The 24,368-nt window shown below is 38.0% G+C and overlaps 1 protein-coding gene and 1 pseudogene across 1 annotated transcript in view; one reads left to right on the forward strand and one right to left on the reverse strand.

Moving 5' to 3' along the window:
- Nucleotides 1–24,368, reverse strand: part of LOC135212649 (uncharacterized) — a 209,210-nt gene that overhangs the window by 92,835 nt on the left and 92,007 nt on the right. The gene's annotated exons all lie outside the window — the stretch shown is intronic.
- The window catches only part of LOC135212397 (uncharacterized), a 46,527-nt pseudogene that overhangs the window by 16,375 nt on the left and 5,784 nt on the right, over nucleotides 1–24,368 (forward strand).

The following is a 24,368-nucleotide window of genomic DNA, read 5'->3' on the forward strand; positions in this document are numbered from 1 at the left end:
AATTATGAAGCAGAAAAGATAAAGATATGAAAAAAAGTATAGAATAATACATTCAGTGATTTGATGAATGTTAATTTTTATAGGTAATCATGCAACTGGAAACTAGAATTCAAGTAAACTGTCAGCATGGCCGCAGACCAGTGAAAAGTGAGGCATTACCTGCTGTTGACATGTGGTCAAGTACCACTTGTATGGTTTTGCCACATCTGTGTAGACCACAGATGTAGAATATATTTTAAGTTTGTTTACTTTTTACTTTTTAAAAAATTTTTGTGAAAAATTTAAACTAAGTACAATGTACATAGCAGTCATGTTTATGCACTTAACTTTTTAAGTGGAAATTAACTGAAAACTACCTCCTGTTCTAAAGTCCAAGAACCTATTATACATACATCAGTCATGGCTTGTGTGGTTGGTTACTTATGTCAGTGCTTTTAATTTAATTGACATTAAATAGCTCATTTCTTGCATTTTCACTTTTTCTCTCCATCTGTATGTATAAATATATGTACATATGTGTATGTGTGCTTGTGGTTGAATTATGTAATGAAACAAGTGTATGGTAGTGACTAACCTAACCTTGGGATATTTTAATCTTGTCTGATGATTCTATAGGTACCTGTCAGTGACAGGCTTGCGTGGTGATTTACTTCTGTATTCATCCTGAGAACATTTGATATTTATAATTTAACCAAAATAAATTGAAGCAATTGAAAATTTTATACCTTGTATTGTGGCCTTTATTTATTTATGATACAACAGTCTATCAGAATATTATAATTTGTTTTTTTCACCATGCTCGTCTACCAATGGTAGTTATCAGAAAGTGTTATTGCTCCCAAGTTTGCACTCTGAAGTTCAAGTAAAGTGTCCTATATCAGTAAACATTCAGTGCAGTACAGCAACTTGCTAATGTAAAGAATCTTGCTTCTTGTAAAATTAGGATTGTTTTTGAAAGCTTGTAATTTTTTCTACAGTACTTTTATTCACCAAAGTAATACTACATAAAAAACTGAAGTAAGTAGTAGTTTTGAAGCTTATTCCAATTTTTTTTTTTATATGTGTGTTTATGGCATCTTAATTTCTCAACAAATATATGTATCTTAGTTGTGTAGTATCCAGTTAGCTGTATATAACAGGATGAGGATGTCTGTGGATTTATCTCAGGTTTTCATATTATTAATATTGAAACACTTTAACCTGACCCTTCATTGATACGTCCGTAGGGGGAAATATCATTTCAGCAAAATGTTCTCCTGTGAAACATTTTTTTATGAAATATTTTCCGTCAACCAGCTGATAGCCATCTGTGCAGTATTGTCAAAAGTGTCAGAAAAAACAATCCGATACTTGCCACATGCTCCACTTTTGGTCCAAGCGCTAATGTTAAGTGTTAGGAAGTCCTTATTCATGCATCAAATTTTGTATTTTCAAAAACTTGCATCATATTTCACTAAGAGAAAGTTTGTGCTCTCGGAGATATGATGAACAGTACATTTAAAATTGCCAGCAATAGGCATTCTTCAAGCAAATGATACAAGGAGAATCCTTCTCGTCAACACAGGAGAAAATTAGGCCTAATGACACTCAAGAGTTTGGTGTATCCAGTCTAAAGAAGGAGCAGCTATGAAGACTAGGTAAATTAAATGAGGACCAGAACCATACACCAAAGACTAAAACACTGCATAGTACAATACAAATACAAGCAATCCCCTCCCCAGTTATTGGCAGGGATTCCCTTCCAACGGCTAGATGGTAAGCAAAAATCACTGATAATTGAAAATGGACAATTGTGTGGACTTATCAGCACCAATAACCAGATTTGTGGTAATTTTCAGCGCTTGTCGGCGCTGATTACTGGTTAATGACACCTCTGTTAGGTATATATTGTCACCAATACTCTATTATCAGCACATTTTGGCACTTGGCAAACCCCATAAAACCGGATCACCGATATCTGAGGCGGGCTGCCAATAACTGGGGACTACCTGTAACAAAAAACAAGACCAAAATGAGTCCTGTCCAGCTGAGATGGGTGGAGATTATGAAAAAGTAGATAGAAGATGAGCTAGTTGATATATCAAGTCATGGATCTACTCACATGTTCCTGTAACTTCAGTAAAAACAATATATGAATCATTGCAAATATTAATCACTGATAATTTCCAATTTGTATATCTCTTGTAGCAATACAGAGGTGCATTGCTATTGAGACAGAATATACATTTTGTTCCAATTATTTGCCTTCATCTAATTGAATTAACCAAATTTTTAAACAAATTTGACACTGGTTGACCATTTGCCTTGACCATAGGTCCTTCTGGAAGACTTGAATGGCATACAGCCTATGTTGGGAGATATTTTGTGCAAGTCTTGTGAAAATTTGATTAACACATCCTATGAAGAGTTACCTAGACTTCTTTGGGTAGTAGTTGGTGATGGTATTGGAATTTACCTTTTTTTTATTATAAATATGAATAGTGCCAGCTTGAAATCTTTCACTCTTATCAGTAGTCGGTTTAAAATGCAACCAGTCCTATGTTGGAGTGCTTGATGCTGTATAACCCATGAAGCTTTGAGAGGGGTCTTTATCCACTGCAATACCATTGACATCTTTTTATGTATCAGTTTACTTTAAAGAAGTTGTAAGCTAAATTCCAAAATAGGTTGAATAAACAGGTTGTCAGTCATAGCAAAATTTAAATATAATTCTTGTTGAAGTATAGGCTAGTATAGATGGCCCTACGTGAGTATTTGATTGAAAAATCGACTGTATCTTGGCTTTATTACAATTTGAACATAACATAAATATTCACAGTAGTGACAATTTTGCCATTTTAGTTAAATGATAACTCCTTAACACTAAGAGAGGTAAATCCCTTAACTTACATTAAAGTCAGTTTCTCAGTCATTACCACAATAATTAAGATAACTATAACTGCAAATAGAATTTTACTTACCAAATTGTTTGCTTTCCCAACTGTAAGGACTGTCTGTCTCGATTCCCTTGTGGTCTGCTGACTACATTCCTGAAGGGTGAACGCCATCATAAATTTATGCACGTGACCCCTAATGATACTCATCGAATGAGAGTATTTTCATCATATTAACTGCTCTGTTGAGCTATTAATTGTTATTCATCAGCAACAACCCCTTCTTAGCTCTTAGTTTGTAATATCTCAGTACACTGCAATTCTTACCTCCTAAATCGCTTATTGTTCATACACGAACAAACCTTCGGTCTTAACAATAGGATCATTTTTAGCATCCAGCTGGATCCAGAAAAAATAAATGAAAGTAAGGAATTGTGATTTCTGGCAAATGCATGCGTAGATCGGGTAAAGAGTGGTCAAGGGCCACTCACCTATGCCACCGCATCAGTCTTTTTTTTTTTTTTTTTTAACTGCCTAGGCGAGAGTCGTGATTAACCTCTCTTGGACTTTACTCGGTTCATTCCCCGTTTCGATTGTGTTTAGTGTGTGTGTTTGTGTGTTTGGCTGATATCATGGCTGCTGCTGCTCCTTCTCGGCCTTGTCAACGTGTGTGCCCCGGAATTCCAGGTTTTCCGTGTTCTAGTTTTTTGGCTTCAGCGGCGACCGATCCCCACATCACATGTAGCAGGTGCTGTTCTAATTTTTGTACTATAACGAAGCCTTGCATGGAATGCCGGGTCATTGGCCTTAAAAAGCCAGTGGAAGTAATTTTATAGCAAGAGAGCATTGGAGGGTTTTGACTCTTCCTTCATGGGAGGTTTTTCGCCTCTTCCGATGCTTCGTCTCATGCAGTATTCACCCCCCATAGTAGCGTTGTTCCTGTGTCTCCTTCCTTTTCTTCCATTGATTCGTCGCTGGAATTATCGGGAGGCCACCAGGCTGATGTTTGCAATGTCGCCCCCTTCTTCTTCGGGAGTTAATTTGAGTGCCCGGAAGGGGGAAAGGCTTTTTCATCATTCTCATTTATTCCAGCGTCGGAGGCGTCCAAGATGGCGGCAATTTAGAAGACGCTTGGTTAGGGGGTCCCCTGTCCCTTGGAGGGGGTTGCTAGTGCACTTTATGGAGGCTCGCTACCCCCTCCTCAGCTGGCCAGGCCATCCCCTCTCCTCCCGGCCTCGTCTTTGTGGGTAGCCAAGGTCAGCCATCTTGCATTGCTCTGCCAGTGTCTGCTGCCGCTTCTTCGAGTCAGAGGGAAGCCGTGGCGTCAGCCTCGTTGATGATGTCACGGGATCTGTCGTTGTGTATTCCTCCGCCAGTGGCGTCTGATTCCCCTTCAGACCGAGGGGAAGCCGTGACGTCATCACCACTTGTGACATCACTCCCATCGATGACATCACTCACAGTCTCCTCTGCACTGCCTCTCTCAGCCGTGACGTCATCCCTACCACCCAGTTCGCTACATATCCCTTCCATGTCATTGGAGCCTTCTCCGGCAGATCAGTTTGAGGTTATATGTTATATGCCAGGCAGTGCTTAGAGGTTGGACTCTGTTTTGGATGATAAGTTGGCTGCCTTGTCGGTTGGGAGGACTGGAAGGAAACTTATTGCTTCGTCCCCGCCTCCTGCGAAGAAATCGCATAAGAAGCCAGTGCTGTCTTCCTCTCCCTCTTCCCCCTCTACGCCATGTTGGTGTATCGAGCATTGGAAGGCTAAGGACTTTGCTCTTTCTTCGGCTATGAGGGAGGAACAACGTGGACGTGTTCTCGAGAGAGTTGGTGTTTCGGAGAGTTAGTGTCTCTTCCCTTGTGCAATCTGCAGTGGCTGCTTCGTCCTCTGCATCAAATTGTGGGTGTGTTGCAACCTCCCCTTACCATTGCACATCGTGAGCGTGTTAAAACCTCCCCCGTCCATGCACATCGCGAGCGTGTTTTAACCTCCCCTGATGCAAGTGCTCCTTCTTCTCCAAGGCCTATCCGTCGCCGTAAGGATCTCAAGGCGCCTGTCAAGAATTTGAAGGTGGTGAGCGCGGAGTTGGTGCAGCAGGAGTGTTTGCCTGCCCCCTCTCACTGGTGCTTCCAAGAGTTTGCCTGCCCCCTCTCACTGGTGCTTCCAAGAGTTCGACTGTGGGGGACGTCTGCCACGCCTGTGACCATTCACAGACATGTTAATAGTCCATCTGTTGGAGGAGTCGTAGTTATGTTCCTAGTGTTATAGTGGGTTCATCTCGGGAGCCAACACATGGACCCAGCCCAGACAGGTTAGTTGGTGTTTCGGGCTGTTTGGCTGCTGATTCTTCCATTAATTTTAATGGGGAATGTACCTTAGAGGAGCCTACACATCCTTCTGCTCGTCGGTCTCCATTGCCGAAGCAGGAGGAGGGAGACACGCAAGAGTTTTTGTCTTCTTTTTCGAAAGTTGTTGATCTCGTTTGTGGGTTCAACAATTTGGAAAGTGGACTGAGGCTCGGTCGTCTTACACTCCTTGCTTGGAAGCCTTGGTGGGAGCTACACAGGATCCCAAATCATCTCTTCAACTTCCTTTTTCGGGCCACGTCCAGTCGGTCTTGCATAAGGTTAATGCCTCTGTTTCGGACCGGGACGGTTCGCTTTGCTCTAGGGGCTCTTCCAAGCTACTACCCCCGCCTCTCATGAGACATAGGAAGTACTATGCTACGAACTCCACATTTTTTATGTCACGCCATCTTGACCCAGACGTCATTCACCTGAAGCTGGGATTGAGGAGGTGAGGTCAATGGCTCCGTCCTTGTCTCTGCAAGAGAGGCCTCAGCATTGGAATCGACGGCAGGACTTCTGTTCTGTGGTCACTGAGGTGAGCCAAATATGAAAACGCCTTGCCTCTGGACTACAACAGACTGGCAAGGGAGGAAGCACTCACCAACCCTTTAGGGGACCTGTCAGAAGCTATTCTGACAGGCCCCCAGAAGGGTTGGTGAGTGCATCCTCCCGTGCCAGTCTGTTGCAGTCCGGAGGCAAGATATTTTCATATTTGGCTCACCTCAGTGTTAATTTATGGGCTAACCCTCTTCTGATTAGAAGAGACACGGCTATGTCTAGGATGGAGGAGGCTATGGTCTAGGGGGTGGGAGGAGGAGGAGGAGGTAGGAGCCAGACGTCTCCGAGGACGAGACTCCGACTTAGACACAGACTGGTGCACCAGGCCGTGTCTAAGTCGGAGTCTCGTCCTCAGAGACGTCTGGCTCCTCCTCCTCCCCCTGTCCAGCAGCAGTAAAGGAGATTGTCGCCTGGTAGGCCGTTGAGGAATTCGAGTTCGGCAGGGCCTTCCCATTAGACTCTGCCTAGGTCAGAGGAATCAACGTCCCTTTCGCTCTCATTCCTTTAAGCCAAGGAGGAGCCCAAGGGGCAGAGGTAAAGGGGGCCGTCGGTAGGTTAGGCGCCTCTCCCTTTCCTGCGCCATGGGTGGGGTGTTGCCTGTTGGGCCATTGGGCCAAGTGGCAGAGTTATGGGGCAGAGAAGTGGGTGGTAGATGTCCTTCGGGTGGGGTACCTACTGCCATTCGACTTCTCTCCTCCTCTGTTGGACAAGCCGCAGCTCAGGAAGGCATATCCTCCAGATTCTCTGAAGTTCTTGGCTCTTCGGGAGGAAGTGCAGAAGATGCTGGACAAGGATGCGGTAGAGGAAGTGGTGCGTCCATCTCCGGGGTTTTAGTCACATCTTCTTGGTGTCCAAGGTGTCGGGAGGATGGAGACCTGTGATCGACTTCTCCACCTTGAATCACTTCATCAGGAAGACATGGTTCAAGATGGAGACCCCTTGTTCGGTGTTGGCAGCTGTGAGGAAAGGCTTCATGCTGTCGATAGACTTAAGGGACGCATACTTCCAAATACCTGTTCATCCAACGTCCAGGAAGTTCCTTCGCTTCTCTCTTGGGGACGAGGTCTTTGAGTTCAGTCTTGTGCTTCAGGCTGACAACAGCCCCTCAAGTGTTCACAAGGGTTTTCTCTCTCGTGTCAAGTTGGGCCCATGCTCAGGGGATCCGTTTGCTGAGGTACCTCGATGATTTTATTGGTCTTGGCAGTTTTTCAGGGAAAAGCTATTGCAGGACAAAGATTGTCTACTTCAGTTCTGTCTGGAACTGGGCATATTAGTCAACCAGGAAAAGTTGAACCTCGTACCCAGTCAAAGGATTCTTTACCTGTGCATGGTCATCGATACGACAGTGACAAAAGTTTTCCGGTTGGATCAGAGATTGGAGAAGTTGCGGATGGCGGCGCGCGACTTTGTGTCGGAACCCCTGTCGGAACCACATCAGTCAGCTCATCAGTGGCAGGTTCTTCTGGGAGCGTTTTTCTTACTTAAAAGTGAAATAGAAATTTTATTTCTTTAAAATACTATCACATGCAAATTTTATAATTGTAGTTATATTATTGTTATTATCATCATCATTAATAATAATATTTGGAATGATGATGATAATATTGAGAGAGAGAGAGAGAGTCTTTTATATTTAATGTAATTTAATTTACGTATGTAGAAGCTTGAAAAACTTATAAATTACATAAAATATTAAGCAAACACTTTTTTTTCGAAAATGTTGCTTTTGGATGTCTGTGAAATACTTGTGTTTGGTAATTAGTAAGGTTCCAATGAAAACTTCACACTACGTACTGTGAATTCGCACAACTCGAATCTCATGAGATTGAGATATATGTCCATGGTCTCACAACTTCCTGCCAATGTGGGTGATTCAGTTTATGTAATTAACTTGGTAAGTTACTTATACTAAAAAGAAAATGCCAATTTTTAGTTATTAATAAAATAGTTTTATATATACTTAAAGTAATTATGTGGCTTAGAAGAATTGAGTCAGTAACATAATTGCAATTTAACTTAGATCTTATATTATACCCAGCACATTGAGATATATACTTTCATATGAGTTTCCTGCCATGTGTAAATTCCTTTATAGTGGCTAATATATTTTTTCATCCTAAGCATATTGGTCTGTGTCATCATCTTTGGTGTGATCCATTAACCCTTAAAAACCGACTGGACATATTATACGTCGACTAAAATTGTCTGTCGGGTGCTTAATTGACTACGATATGTCAACTACAAAAATTTTTTTTAAATATTCGTGGAAAAATAGTTATAGGCCTAGTTGGCAAAAAATTTTAAATCACGCGCCTTGAGGGATGCTGGGAGTTTTGTTTACAAGTGCTACCCAGGCGCGCATGCGCGAATTTCTTTCTTCTTGCACTGAAAAGCATCAGCGACACATCTCAGAAATGGTTTCGTCACTTGTCATAATTTTTGCACCATTTTATATTAGCCGTTACATAGAGTTTTATATATGAAAATGTGCGCAATTTCATGTAGAATACAACTAAAACCCACCTATGGTTGTAGCATTTATCATTTTTGAAAATATTTTTTCATATAAATCACGATAAGTGCCAAAATTTCAACCTTTGGTCAACTTTGAATCGACCAAAATGGTCAAAAAACGCAATTGTAAGCTAAAACTCTTACATTCTAGTAATATTCAATCATTTACCTTCATTTTGCAACAAATTGTAAGTCTCTAGCAAAATATTTCTATTTAAGGTGAATTTTTTATAAAAACTTTTTCCTTACGTCCACCTGGTGTAACTGCCGAAAAAATCAGAAATTCTTTCGTCAGTTTGTTGTAATGTTTGCACAGTTTTATATTAGCCGTTACATAAAGTTTTATATAGGAAAATGTGTGCAATTTCATTTAGAATACAAAAAAAAATAACCCATGGTTATACCTTTTATCAGTTTTGAAATATTTTCATATCACGATAAGTGCCAAAATTTCAACCTTCGAACAACTTTGACTCGACAGAAATGGTCGAAAATTGCAATTGTAAAGTAGAACTCATACATTCTAGTAATATTCAATCATTTACCTTCATTTTGCAACAAATTGGAAAACTAGCACAATATTTCGATTTATGGTGAGTTTTTGAAGAACACTTTTTTTCCTTACGTCCGCACGCGGTAACTGCCGAAAATCTCAGAAAATCTTTTGTCAGTTGGTCGTAATGTTTGCACCGTTTTGTATTAGCCGTTACATAAAGTTTTATATATGAAAATGTGCGCAATTTCATGTAAAATACAACAAAAACAACCCATGGTTGTAGCTTTTATCAGTTTTGAAATATTTTCATATAAATCACGATAAGTGCCAAAATTTCAACCTTTGGTCAAATTGACTCGACCGAAATGGTTGAAAAACGCAATTGTAAGCTAAAACTCTTACATTCTAGTAATATATAATTATTTACCTTCATTTTGCAACAAATTGGAAGTCTCTAGCACAATAGTTTGATTTATGGTGAATTTTTCGTAAAACTTTTTCCTTACATCCATGCAGTAACTGCTGAAAAAATCAGAAATTCTTTCGTCAGTTTGTCGTAATGTTTGCACAGTTTTATATTAGCTGTTACATAAAGTTTTATATATGAAAATGTGTGCAATTTTATGTAGAATACAACTAAAAACAACCCATGGTTGTAGCTTTTATCAGTTTTGAAATATTTTCATATAAATCAGGATAAGTGCCAAAATTTCAACCTTTGGTCAACTATGACTTGACCAGAAATGGTCGAAAAACGCAATTGTAATCTAAATATCTTACATTCTAGTAATATTCAATCATTTACCTTCATTTTGCAACAAATTGGAAAACTCAAGCACAATATTTCGATTTATGGTGAATTTTTGAAAAACCCTTTTTCCTTACGTCCGTGTGCGGTAACTGCCGAAAATCTTAGATATTCTTTTGTCAGTTTGTTGTAATGTTTGCACCGTTTTATATTACCCATTGCATAAAGTTTTATATATGAAAATGTGCGCAATTTCATATAGAATACTAAAAACAACCCATGGTTGTAGCTTTTATCAGTTTTGAAATATTTTCATATAAATCACGATAAGTGCCAAAATTTCAACCTTTGGTCAACTTTGACTCGACTGAAATGGTAGAAAAACAGAATTGTAAGCTAAAACTATTACATTCTAGTAATATTCAATCATTTACCTTCATTTTGCAACAAAATGGAAAACTTTAGCGCAATATTTCGATTTATGGTGAATTTTTGAAAAACACTGTTTTCCTTACGTCCGCGCGCTGTAACTGCTGAAAATCTTAGAAATTCTTTCGTCAGTTTGTCGTAATGTTTGCACAGTTTTATATTGGCCGTTACATAAAGTTTTATATATGAAAATGTGTGCAATTTCATGTAGAATACAAAAAAAAAAATAACTCATGATTGTAGCTTTTATCAGTTTTGAAATATTTTCATATAAATCACGATAAGTGCCAAAATTTCAACCTTCGGTCAACTTTGACTCGACCGAAATGGTCGAAAACTAAAATTGTAAGCTAACACACATACAGTCTAGTAATATTTCAATTACCTTCATTTCACAACAAACGGGAAGTCTCTAGCACAATAGTTTGATTTATGGTGAATTTTTGAAGAAAACTTTTTTTACGTCCGCATGTTACGAATTCATGCATTATTTAATATTTTCTCTGTGTTGCTTTGATTGTTTTACAATTTGTTATATAACAAAATCATTGCAATTTAGTGTACAATACAACGAAAAAAATTAACTAATTAACTTTAACCGTTGTGCTCACAGCACGATTTGTATACAATTGTATATTTTTTTTTGCGCTGTCATATATTCCAATATTTATATATGATAATGATATTTTTTTCGTTTCTGATATTTGCATACTAAACTTCAGGCAATGACAAAAAAGGGAGCCAAAAATGAACTCTTAATCTTGAAAACTAAGCGTGCTGTGATTTTTTGAAAAAAACTTTTCTGCTTCGGCGCTAACTCCCGAACGCCGCCAGCATACAAGAGACACTTTGGTAAATAGCAGCTCGGCATTTAAGGGTTAAAGGAACACAGTTCGGTCTTTTATTGTTTTGGTTATGTTCCAGTAAGGTTCATGTTAATGCTTAATTCATGCACTGATTCATAGTGATGCGTAAATTTATAAAGTAATTGTGTAGTTATCTGAAATTGTACTCCACATCCCAATGATCATTTAGAATATCAGAATCCTTTTTTTAATATTAAGATTGTAATAATGTACTTTTTCAATTCTTACCATTGTTAGATAACCTTATTTTGTATGAGAATGTTAAGGGTTTCTAAGGTCAAGTGCAATGTTGCTGGTAATAGAAAACAGAACTTTCTACAGTGGTTCCCCCCATATTCGCGGGGGATGTGAACCAGACCCTCCCGCGAATAGTTAGAATCTGCGAATAATTGGAACCCTTAAAAAACACTGAAAACGGCCTATTTTGCTTGGTAAAACTCAAGAAAACCCCACTCAAAATTTTATACCTGGTTTTTTTAAATAGTTTTACCACAAAAAGTTTATTTTATGATGAAATTGATGAAAAAACCAGGAATTTCTAGATATTTCTCTTGGAAAAATATTGCGAATAGGCAAATTACCCGTGAATAATGGGTAGATATGCTCTAGAGAGAAATTCTCAAATCTGGAGAACACAAATATGGGCCCACTGTAAATTGTGCATGAAGTGTGCCTTTTTAGCATTAACATACTCATCCAATTTGTTGTTGATTGTAAAGTTCTTACTAACCTGCACTTAAGTAGCATGTAGTAATGCTTCCTGTACTAACTTGAACCTTTTAACCTTGCTCTTCTCCTGAGCAGCCATGTAAGCGGCCGTGCTGTTGTGGTGAGGGTGGAGGACGGAAGTGTTGCGGCTGAGGATGTAAGCTTCTTGTATTTCTTATGTATTGATTTTTTATGCTTTATACCGGAAGTTGTGAAACTTTTCTTCAGTGTTACTCCTCTGGTTTTGTGTGACAGATTTTGACACTTCATAGTATATTCAGAGTTGCTTGAGAGGATGAAATAGGAAAACAGGTAGAAGTTGGTGAAAGCTGTTAAGAAAATATCAACTGTAGGTCACAAAAAAAATTGGTGAGTTACCCAAAGCAGTTATATATATAGTATATTTTTAGGATGAAATGCTTTTCTGAACAGCTATCAATCAGTTACACTGCATGCCTTCCTTTTGTGGTCCTTAAAATTTATATTTATTACAGGCAAATGAGAGTTATCCATTTTACTTGTGATGGAGCTTTGCATTGGTTTGTATGTAACCCAGCTTACCAATATGTAAAACCAAAAAGTTGAAGAAATAATTCTGAAGATAGGGAGGAGAATCATGCTTGGAGGAGGAATCACGCTATGCTATATGTAATTTTTTGCTTTATAAAATCATATAAATTACTAAATTGCCATTTAGGCAGAGGTCAAACTCTGAATTTTGAACAACATATAGTAGGAACCAAATACAGCTTTAAGGTTAAAACATGCCAGGAGTCAAGTCTCGGGTAACAGGTTGGTTTCTTCTAGGTAGGACAGAGCAATATGGTATATGGTTTGGGGCTGGTATAAGGTAAGAGGACTTTTTGAAAGGTTGGGAAGAGTACTTACCATTAATATGAGATGTAATGGCTTATACTCCAGATGGTCCACATCTATTGTCTGTATCAGGAGGTGGAGTGATGGCAAGTAAGAATTAAGTTCATGAAGATCAATTAACTTTATCCCCTTTGGGATAACATTTATGAATCACATCTTGTAAATGAATGGTATTAAAAGTATAATGACATTTTGATGTACCCACATGCAAGACAGAAGATTAAGTTTTGTGCAAGGGATGATGAAAGTATCCATATCCTTCACATGTCTGCAATAGTCATTGAAGTATTAACAGCAAGATTTCAATAATGCCCGTCTCAACCAGAAAGACATTTTGTTCAAGGTATGCTTTTTACTGTGGTCCTTAGCAAGAAAAAGTTTGGAAGAATCAGTTCTGAAAGTAGTACATCATGATTGCCAGGCATTACTATTTGAAATCTTTGTTATTCATGACTGAAGAGAAGCTTGGAATAGAAAAAGGGGCAGTAATAAAGTCTTGACAACCATAAGTTTGCATCTTGGCAATGAAATCCAATCAGAATGAAAGATCTGTGGATGTTCAGCCTCTTGTATGAGTGACCTTTCCATTCTAATCATGACATTACACTTCTTTTGAGGAAGCTAGCGCCTCAAATAAGATGAAAGAGATTAAAGGTAATGTGTCTTCTTAGAAATGTAGGAATATGCTCAGGCAGTGGAATATGGTTCTGTGTTATAAGTAAATTAGGCACATGCAACACATGCACAGTACCTTGATGGCAGGTGCTTACCAGCATTTTTGTGATGCTGGTGATTGTAAGGAATTTGTTGGCTTGAATGCTCAAGTCTTGAGGCTCTGAGACACTGATTTCTTTCTGAGGCCAGTGGTAAGTATAACCTCATCCAGATTATGTAGTGTATAAATTATAAATTTGAGGATGCTTTTGAATTTGTGGTAGAAGCTGGCCTTCTTTAGAAATTTTAACCATAACTGTATTTGAGGCATAAAATTACTATTGTTCTAAGCTTTAGTTCTGTTTATCATTGTGTTGCAGAACTCATTGTATTTACTTGATGAAATTGAGAGTAAAAAGGCAAGTCAGAAGTCAGGCAGTTTTTGCCCCGTCAAATTCCTAACAAGCATTCATAATGCTGTAGTCAGGTTGGGTGGCAACTGGTTTAGCACTAATAAAGTTCTTTCATCCAACTGATTGACTCAACTTTTGAGTCCACTTTCTAATGATGTACAGAAGTGAGGTAAACAATACCTAGTGTTGCATTTCTTTCTTGTGCTTCCTTTGTGTCATGAAGATAAGCATACTACACAGTACTCATATCAGACAGTCTAATTATGAGCTTCTCTGTTATCAGACCACCATTTCTTTGGTTTTATTAGTCTAATCAACTCTTCAAAAGATACCAATGTAATTGAGAGTATCTTTCTGTTTAAATTTCTTAGCACTCGGTATCAGCTTCTCAAACCATACGTTTTCAAGCAAACTTCTTCATAACTTAGGGAACAAGTTGCTGATGTCTGTTCACTGAAATAAGGTCATCATTAGGATGCAGATATTGTACTCGGCCTCTTCATTTATATTTATAAAAGAAAGTGGGATGTTTTACCAGAGAAGACCTCAGAAGACCTCAGACACTAGGCTTACTCTTTTTCAGTTAGTCTTTCTAATTGCACTCCTCTTTGAAACTTGTTACTATTTACTGCTTAAGAAAAGATCTTTCTGCTTAATTAATCAAGAGAGCAATTTGTGAACTTTTTGGTGGTGCTTTTGCTTTGATCACTATGGAAATGGTGCATGGACAAAGGAATAAGAAATGAAGCATCTTTTGTATAAGCTTTTTACAATAGATATTTTAAAGTTTACTGTGCTTCTTAATTTCTGTTTGAATTAAGTAATTCTTACAGTTGTAGCAAGGAAAATGTAAAAAAAATGCATGTTTGTAATATGGCTGGTATTTTATTCAAAATCGTATTTGTTCATACACAGAACAAGCCTGGGTCTTAAACTTATTTAGGATAAAATTCTTCTAGTGCCAGCTGGAAACTGTAAAAAACAGTAGAGTAACCGTATATGCAAAGAATTGGTGGCTTCTGGCATCTGTCACGAATGAAGTGGGGGACACCACCATCCCAAACTTGATCTCCTAATGCCTTAGTTATAATTTCTACTGCTTTTGAGTGTGGATGTCATGTTCTTTCTCTCCTCCCTAAAGCCATGTTTAACTCTTCTGTGTTTTAGTTCCCAAAAACCTTCTACAAGCTCCAGTAAAGGTAGCCCTTGGTTAATGACCGGTTCCGTTCCTGGGGGCCTGACGCTAAGCAAAAATGGGCACTAACTGAAATTCAATAGTCTATGGGTGCCACAATCCCCCTTACGGTGCCCTAGATTTGTTAACGATGCGTTGACAGTGTCACGACCGCATATTTGGCCCTAATATGTAATATAACTAATGAAAATGTGGAATTTCATTTGCCTAATCATTTACTATGGTCTGCATGGACATTGCCTCCATCTATTTGTTTATCCACAAACAACTGAATGAAAACAGTTGTTTTGCTGATGTTTCCTCCATCTATTTGTTTATCCACAAACAACTGAACGAAAACAGTTGTTTTGCTACAACAACCAAACAGAATCTGATTGCAACAATGTTTTGCTTGCATTTCAGCCATCCTACGATAGTAAAATATTACTGTAGTTATGTTACAAATGACAGTATTGAGAACAGGACATTTATTTTTACCTTATACTACTTTTATTTGGTATGGAGAAAATATTGGCAAGGAAAAAATGAAGCCAAAAAAAAAAAATTTCACACTGCTAATGACTATAAATTATCGTGCATCAGCAACATGGCTGCAACTCTACTGCAAATAATATTGGAGAAAAAATTATTCAAATAAAAAAGTACTGGCCATGAAAGAACACTTTTTACTTGTTTTTATGCTGATAAAAGATAAATACATAAATCTCGTATTATTATGAAATTATGAACATGAAAATAACAAGCGGAATCTGTTTTTCACACAAAAAACATGCTCCCGACACCATCTATTAATGAAAAAACAGTATACAGGCGGTCCCCGGGTTACGACGGGTCTGGCTTACGACGTTCCGAGGTTACAACGCTTTTTCTTAAATATTCATTGAAAAATCCGCCCTGGGTTACGACGCTTGTTCCGAGGTTACGACGCTGACGCTTCCGACGCTCCGAGTTTACAACGCTTTTAAAAAACGCCTTAAAAACGCGTACTATGATAAGATAAGAATGAACCTTTATAGTTTAGCACAGTCTCTCTCTCTCTCTCTCTCTCTCTCTCTCTCTCTCTCTCTCTCTCTCTCTCTCTCTCTCTCTCTCTCTCTCTCTCTCTCTCTCTCTACTACAAAGATGTATGTTTTTTAGTATGATAAATAAATGATTTAACTATTTTCAATATTAATATTAATTTATACAGCAATAATATAAATTCATTTAAGAAAATACCATAGGTGAATTAGTAAGATTTTAGCTTATATTTAAAAAATTATGGAAGAATGAAGGAAATCAGTCTTGAAGTAACTTCCAGTAACCTTTTTGAGATCCAGGTACTAAAACTGTCAGCTATATATCAAGTTCTGTGACAGCCAGGAGGGGGAAGAGCTGGGGGAGAGCTGCAGTATTGCAATCATGTGGTCCTGACATTTTCCTGACTTTTCTCTCTCTCTCTCTCTCTCTCTCTCTCTCTCTCTCTCTCTCTCTCTCTCTCTCTCTCTCTCTCTCTCTCTCTCATTTACTGAGACTCGAGATTTTTTATGTACTTGTACTATTTGTTTTTAATACTTTCAAATAATAATAATAATAATAATAACTGTAATTACAAAATTCATATGTGATAGTATTTTAAAGAAATACAATACGTACTAATCTATCCATGTCACTTTTAATTAAGGTTAACTCTCTCTCTCTCTCTCTCTCTCTCTCTCTCTCTCTCTCTCTCTCTCTCTCTTCGCTCTCTCTCTCTTTTGCCACACAAGATAATAATGGTCATACATAGTGGTAACTCCCTCCCTCTCTTTCGCTGGAAGCGTTATAAACAGAGAGAGATAAACACGCTCTCTCTGCTCTCTCTCTCTCTCTCTACTCTCTCTCTCTCTCTCTCTCTCTCTCTCTCTCTCTCTCTTTTTTACCGAGATGAAAGAATTTTTGTTTATGGTACTAGTATGTAAAATGTTTATTGATAATTTCAGTTATTTAATAATAATAATAATAATAATAATAAAACTTTAATTACAAAATTCATAATGGTCATATTTTAAAGAGATGAAAATGACCTTTCCATTTCACTTGTAAGGATAATTCCTCTTTCTTACTGAGATGAGAGATGGTAGATGCACGTGTTTATTATATTTTCAAATAATAATAATAATAATAATAATAATAATAATAATAATAATAATAATAATAATAATAATAGAAGTAGTAATAATACGATAACTAATTTCAAAAGAAAATTCTTCCCTTTGTCTTTTTTCTGTATCAATTTCCCCACCTCAACTCGAGTGACACTCAAGCTTAACAATGCCATACAATGGTCAACGAATTTTAATGGTTTTATGTAATTTCTCTCTCTCTCTCTCTCTCTCTCTCTCTCTCTCTCTCTCATCTCTCTCTCTCTACTGAGATGAGATCATTTTCATGGACGTGTATGTAATAAGTTTATCATTAATATTTTCCAATAATAATACTATAAGTACAAAATTCATATCTGATTATTTTAAATACAATAATCATTCCATTTCTTCTTTTAAATATTGTAAGGACAATCTCTCTCTCTCTCCTCTCTCTCTCTCTCTCTCTCTCTCTCTCTCTCTCTCTCTCTCTCTCTCTCTCTCACAAGATACTTGTCATACATTTGGTGTTTCTATTTCTTCCTTTTATCTCTCTTGCTCTCAGCAAAAGAATGGATAGACAGACAAACATAATTGCACAGCCCTCTCTTTCTCTCTCTCTGGAGAAATATATGTATTTATGGGAGGGGGAAAAATTGCCTACAGACGTTCATTTCAATCTATTGAAACCTAAGGAGTTATTTCTCTCTCTCTCTCTCTCTCTCTCTCTCTCTCTCTCTCTCTCTCTCTCTCTCTCTCTCTCTTGTATTTTAATGAAAATATACAGTAATTTGTGAATACACAGTGTTGCACATGAAAAAAAGTAAATTAGTGATAATTTTAGAGATACGGCCATAAGAAAAATTGCAAATTAGTAGTGAAATTTTCCCTGTGGACATGTTTTCAAGAACGTCGTTCCGGCTTACGACGATTTTCGGGTTACGACGCGTCTTAAGAACGGAACCCCCGTCGTAACCCGGGGACCGCCTGTAGTTCAGAACAAGATGTACATTTTCAAGTCATATTTCAACTTGAAAGCTCTTCATATAAAAAATAACCTTGTACCAGATAAATAGTTTCTAGAGATTATTTAAACTAAATAGAAGCAAGAAAATTGCTCTGAGTCAAGTTAAAAAGGGCAAAAACAAAATAACCCTGCCTCTGCCCTCAGCTGATTTTTCTAAACCAAAAACATAGATCGCTTTGTTTGTATTTTATGATACTTCTGTAGTAATATGAGACTGCATACAGCATTATATTATTGGATACAGTGAAGTAAAGCATAACCTTTTAAAAGAGCCAAGGTAAAGATGCATATTCATTATGTTTGTATTTTATGAGGGCCTCTCGCTGTTTATGCTATGTACCAATAACCAGACAACAGCGCCATCTATTAGCGAAAAAAATAAGTGTAGTTCACGTATTTAAGTAAATTTTCAACTTTAAAACACTTCACTTCGTATAACGAAAAATAGCCTTGTCACACATGAACAGAGTTTCTAAAGATTAATTTACACTAAATAGAAGGAAGAATATAGCTCTGAATTGAGTCAATTACAGCAAAATAATCTTACTTCCTCCCTCAACTGATTTTTCCAAACCAAAACATGATCGGTTTGTTTGTATATTTTATGATACAATAGTAATACTATAAGACTGCATACAATAGTATTGGATACAGCAAAGTAAAGTAACTTTTTAAAAGAGCTAAGGAAAAGATGCATATTTGTTGTTTGTATTTTATGAAGCGGTCTCAGCACTTGGCCTAAGCCACCGATAACCAGACAGTGGTGCTATAAACCCTACGGAGGGTAAAACCCATTTATGAATGTATTGAACAAGTGCCGTAAAACCGAAATGCCACTAACCGATACCAACACTAATTGGGGGCTGCCTCTCTACTGGCTCCTGCAAGTCTCAGAGGAAATGTTGTGGTGTAGGAGGTTATCCTTGTTTGCATATCTTAGCCTCCAGGAGTACTGATCCCCATTCAACTTGCAGTAGGTGCAGAGCAAATGTATGTAGGGAAGATAACACTAGGGGGGGAGGAAGTGTCAGGCACCTGGAGACAGGTAGCCTGGCATATCAACTTTAAAGAGCTGGCAGCTGTTCAGTTAGCGCTCCAGTTCTTTCAGAACAAAGTCTCCCGTCGAGTAGTCCAAGTCAACTCGGACAACACCACAGCCCTGGCATACTTGAAGAAACAAGGAGGAACACACTCTCGCTCCCTGTTCGCTCTAGCGAAAGAGATTCTGCTTTGGGCGAAGGCGAGAGAAATCACAATCTTGACAAGGTTCATTGCCGGAGTCTAGAACATCCGTGCGGATCTCCTTAGTCGACAAGGACAGTTGCTGCCGACAGAGTGGACCCTCAATCAGGACGTATGCCAGGAGCTGTGGGGTCTTTGGGGATGTCCTTTGGTGGACATTTTTGCAACATCAAGAACGGCGACTCCTCTGCTACTGCTCCCGGTTCTTGATCCTGGGGGCAGTAGCAGTAGACGCCCCTTTTATGGGATTGGACGGGCCTAGATCTCTACGCATTTCCCCCCTTCAAGATTCTGGGGGAAGTGATGAGAAAGTTCGCAGCTTCGGAGGGGACGAGGTTGACGTTAATCGCCCCCTTTTGGCCCGCAGCGAACTGGTTCACAGAGGTGATGTCCTACCTGGTGGATTTTCCGAGATCTCTTCCGTTAAGGAGAGATCTACTCAAACAGCCCCACTTCGAGAGTACCACAAAAACCTCTCCGCTCTGAGTCTGACTGCGTTCAGACTATCCAGAAGTTGGCCAGAGCGAGAGGTTTTTCGAAACCTGTGGCTAAAGCTATCGCCACCGCGAGGAGACCTTCATCAATCGCGGTTTACCAATCGAAGTGGGCAGCTTTTAGAAGCTGGTGTAGGAAGAAAGGAGTTTCCTCTACCACGACCTCTGTGAGCCAGATCGCCGACTTCCTACTTTATCTTAGACAAGATCTGAAGCTTGCAGTGTCAACCATTAAAGGCTACAGAAGTGTCTTATCTGTAGTTTTTCGCCATAGAGGTCTTGACCTCGCTAATAACACGGATCTCTCCATGATCTATTGAGATCTTTCGAGACCACCAAGGTGCTGCTACCAAAAGTTACCTTCGGGTGGGCACCTGGATGTGGTCCTCAAGTTTTAATGTCAAGTCGCTTTGAACCTCTTTACTCTACATCTTTGCGAGATTTGACGAAGAAAACTGTATTCCTAACTGCTCTGGCGACGGCGAAGAGAGTTAGCGAAATACAGGCTATTAGTAAACACGTCGGCTTCAAAGGGCATAATGCGGTCTGCTCTTTGGGTATGTCTTTTCTGGCTAAGAACGAAAACCCTTCCAATCCTTGGCCTAAAACGTTCGAGATCAAGGGTATGGCAGAGATCATTGGTCAAGAGCCAGAAAGAGTCCTGATCCTGTGTCCTGTTAGGGCTCTTAGGAGAATATCGTTCGTAGAACAAAGGATTGTAGAGGTTATGCGGAGAACTTATGGTGTTCGATCAAGAGACCAAATATGCCCATGTCCAAGAATGCACTGGCATTCTTTTTAAGAAACACCATAAAGGAGGCGCACTCTTCTTGCAAAGACAGTGACTTTAGGCTGTTAAAAGTTAACGCGCACGAAGTAAGGGCTATTTCGACCTCGATAGCCTTTCAGAAAAATATGGCCCTTAAAGACATTTTAAGTGCTACTTTTTGGAGGAGGTAACTCAGTGTTCGCCTTGCACTACCTACGGGAGGTGAGAACGACATATGAAAACTGTTACTCTCTTGGACCATACGTCGCCGCAAACACTATTTTGGGGGGCATGAAGTAGCGCTCATCCTTTTCCCATAGAAAAGGGTTGGTGAGTTTTTAATATTTGTAATGTTTATGGTTGTAGGGTCTGCCGCCGAATGCGGTCGTCCCTTCTTTTAGCCTTTGGTATATGGGAGTATTTTGTTAGGCTAACTTAGGTGGTGGTTTTGCCTCGTTGCCCTCAGAAGTATGGTCATGGTCTAGTCACATTGTGGTCCCGTCCCCGTTGACAGATCATCTAGAGCGCACCAACTACACAGGTCACTACCTTGTTGGTAACTCTAGTGAAGCAGAAGCAGGCTTGGGTGACAGTAATCACGAAGTCAGCTATGCTAACAGGTAAGGAACCAAGATGTCAATCATCTACATTATATGTTTCCTAAAATCCTTTTCTGTCTCTCCCACCGCCAAAGGTGGGATTTAGCTATATATATATCGGACAGGTAAGTTTCATGAACAAAATGATATTGTTAAGATACAATAAAGTTTGTTCATACTTACCTGGCAGATATATATATTTTAAGTACCCACCCACCTCCCCTCAGGAGACAGTGGAGATAGAAATCTGATAGAAAATGGGAATGGTTCCTGATACCCGCCTCCCAGCGGCGGGAATGGGTACTAACCACCCTACTCCACTATGTGTGTCGTAAGTTTTTTAGAAATTCTGTCGGACTTCAGAGACTACAGCTATATATATATCTGCCAGGTAAGTATGAACAAACTTTATTGTATCTTAACAATATCATTTTTCCAAAATATTTCTTTCGGTAATAACCGCCCATCAGCTGATTCTAAACATAAACAAAAGACAAAAAAAGATTTTTATTACTGTATTTTGCTGTTTGTACATTAATATTACAGTTGGGTGCTGTAATCATTACAGTAAATCATGATATTTTATCATAATTGTGTTCATTCACAAAATAGATATATGTACAGGCAGCCCGCGGTTAATGGCGCAATCGCTTAGAGGTGAATCGGTTTACAGCTGTCGTAAAAAATATTCATTAAAAAATAGGTATTTTAAGGTATCTTTACGGCACAATTTTCGGTTAACAGTGCCACTAGCACTGTTATGTCTTAACGAGTACTTACATTCGTAGAAATACCGTTCAGACCATGAAGGTTATGCAAATGATATTAAAAACTTTTTTTGAGAGTTATTACATAGGTATTAGGGTAAAATATATGCCCCTGACGCTGTTCTATGCTGAAAAGATAGTTAAATAAGTGCAAATTTAGCTATAGATGTGTCAATTTATAAATATTCATGCTTTTATGTTTAAAATGTGTAATAAATGTATTACGTATAGGGTATTTTTATTTCTGCACAGAAATATGATACAAAGGCAGCTTTTGAAACTGCCGTTCACGTTAACAAAGAGGATGTTTTTTCATGTTTGTTCTTATGAGCCGCCGCTTGCCGCTCTTCTGAAAATATAGTTAAAAAAATTGCAAATTTGGCGATCGATGTGTTGATTTTATAAATGTTCATGATTTTGTTTAAAATATGTATGAAAATGTATTACGTATAGGGTATTTTTTATTTTTACCCAGAAATATGGTACAATGGCAGCTTTACAACTGCTCTTCACGTTATCAAATAGGATGATTTTAATGTTCGTCTGTGAGCCGCTGCCTGCCGCTCTTCCAAAAATTTCAAGTTAAAAAAAAAAAGTACAAATTTAGCGATCAATATGTTGATTTAATAAATGTTCATCCTTTTATGTTTAAAATGTGTTATGAAAATATATTATGTATAGGGTATTTTTATTTTTGTACATAAATGATATAAATTAAGGCGGCTTTTGTAACTGCCCTCCACGTTATCAGAGGATGTTTTTTCATGTTCGTTCTTGTCCGCCGCTGTTCCGGAAAATGCGTTTACAAAGACTTCACATGCTTATATTTTATTAATTTGGGAACTAATTATAACTCATTGTGTTAATGAAACTTCAGCTTTTGGTTATAATGAAACTTAGCTTTTATATAAGTTTTTTTCACAGCCCTTCACATGATGAAGACAATAGTTTGTTCAATTGCGCCCAAATAATAAAATTTTAATTTATATCATTGAATCACGTTTTTATAAATTATATTTACAATTCTTGTTGAAAAGGATTGCTGCATCAGCTCCATTAATTTTGTATAGTCTTTTCTCTATTTTCCTCATTAAGGATTTCTCAATATTGCTGAAACTGGCAAGCAACATGCCAAAGGGGATCGTCAAATCCGGTGTAGTCATATTTCAAAATCCTTATTAAGGAAATAGAGAAGGACTATACAAAATTAATGGAGCTGATGCAGCAATCCTATTCAACAAGACTTGTTTAAAAGAGGGTATACTCCCAAGATATACTATTTACAATTGTTGCATAAATCAATTTTAAAAGACAAAACTCGCGTATACATTTGATTTGGCAACCCTCAATTTGTTTTTCCATGGGATAGAAGTGCAAAATATAACTGTGCAACTCGGTCGATTTTTTGCTTTGTTACTCGAGCAAAAAATTGAGGTACGACCATACGAGCTAGAGATGCTGCTGCTACATAGATGGCATAGTGACGAAAATTAAGATAAGCACAGAAGAAAAAGTAAATATGCATCTTTTCCATAAATCTTTTAAAAAGTTAACGTTACTTCACCGTATCCAACAATATTGTATGTATTCTCATATTATTGATTTATAAAATACCACAGTTAATCTAAGCCAGTATTCCGCAGAGCGGCCAATGTTTTGGTTTGGAAATCAGCTGATGGCGAATACAAGTTTGTTTCGCCCATATTTAATGCAATTCTGGGCGGATTTCTTGCTTCCAGTTAGCATAGACGGAATATCTAGATACTTGACTTATATGAGACAAGGTTATTTTTCCTTATACGACATGTTCTTAGGTGGAAATATGACTTGAATAAGTCTTGTGATTGTGAACTAATTTTTTTCGTCAACAGATTACGTTGGTGGCATGTTTTGAGTAAAAAAATTACAGGATTCTGTTCACAATTTTCCTTTATATCATCGTAATACAAACTTTACGTTATTTATCTTATATCGGCGTGAATGCGACAGTAAAATGTGTTCTTTCAAGCACAGTAGCTGTGATTAAAATTATTTTATCTCGATTTTATCTACGGTTGTGTTTGATGGCATACGTTTACTGGAGTTTTATCCTTGTTGCCAATGCACGATAATGGTCATTAGCAGCTTGAACAGTTTTCTCAGCTTCAGCTATAACTAGGTTTAAATTTAACAGTAGTACGTATATTTCCTGATTGATCTTTGATCTATAATTACATTAAGATATCTCAGTCCTATTCTACATAACATCATTTATAACAACTTCAGTAATAGTGTACTATAGTGCGATGATTGAAATACAAGCCAAACGGCTGTTGTTATCCAATTAGGTTGTACTTAAAAAGGAAAAGCTGTTCCTCATTCGGTTGTTCATGGCTGTGCACGTTTACGCAACGAGTTTAATGTTTAAAACCATACTTTCATCATTCTCTTTTGCTGTTTTTGAAACAACTTATGTAACTAGAAGATGGGATATAAAGTTATGTAACTAGAAGATGGGATAAAGTAAGGCAATAGTAATTTGGTCTCTCATAAAATTGGATTATAATAAGACGAATTATCATGAACTTGAATACTACAAGCTACCTGTACAACCGGATAAAACCTTATTATCTCTTTTACATTCTCTAGACACCCAAAGGATTAAAGCGAGGCTTTTTTTTCACTTAACAGTATTTATAATACAG

Source organism: Macrobrachium nipponense, chromosome 41 (assembly GCF_015104395.2).
Source record: "Macrobrachium nipponense isolate FS-2020 chromosome 41, ASM1510439v2, whole genome shotgun sequence".
In the NCBI taxonomy this organism is placed as follows: domain Eukaryota; kingdom Metazoa; phylum Arthropoda; class Malacostraca; order Decapoda; family Palaemonidae; genus Macrobrachium; species Macrobrachium nipponense.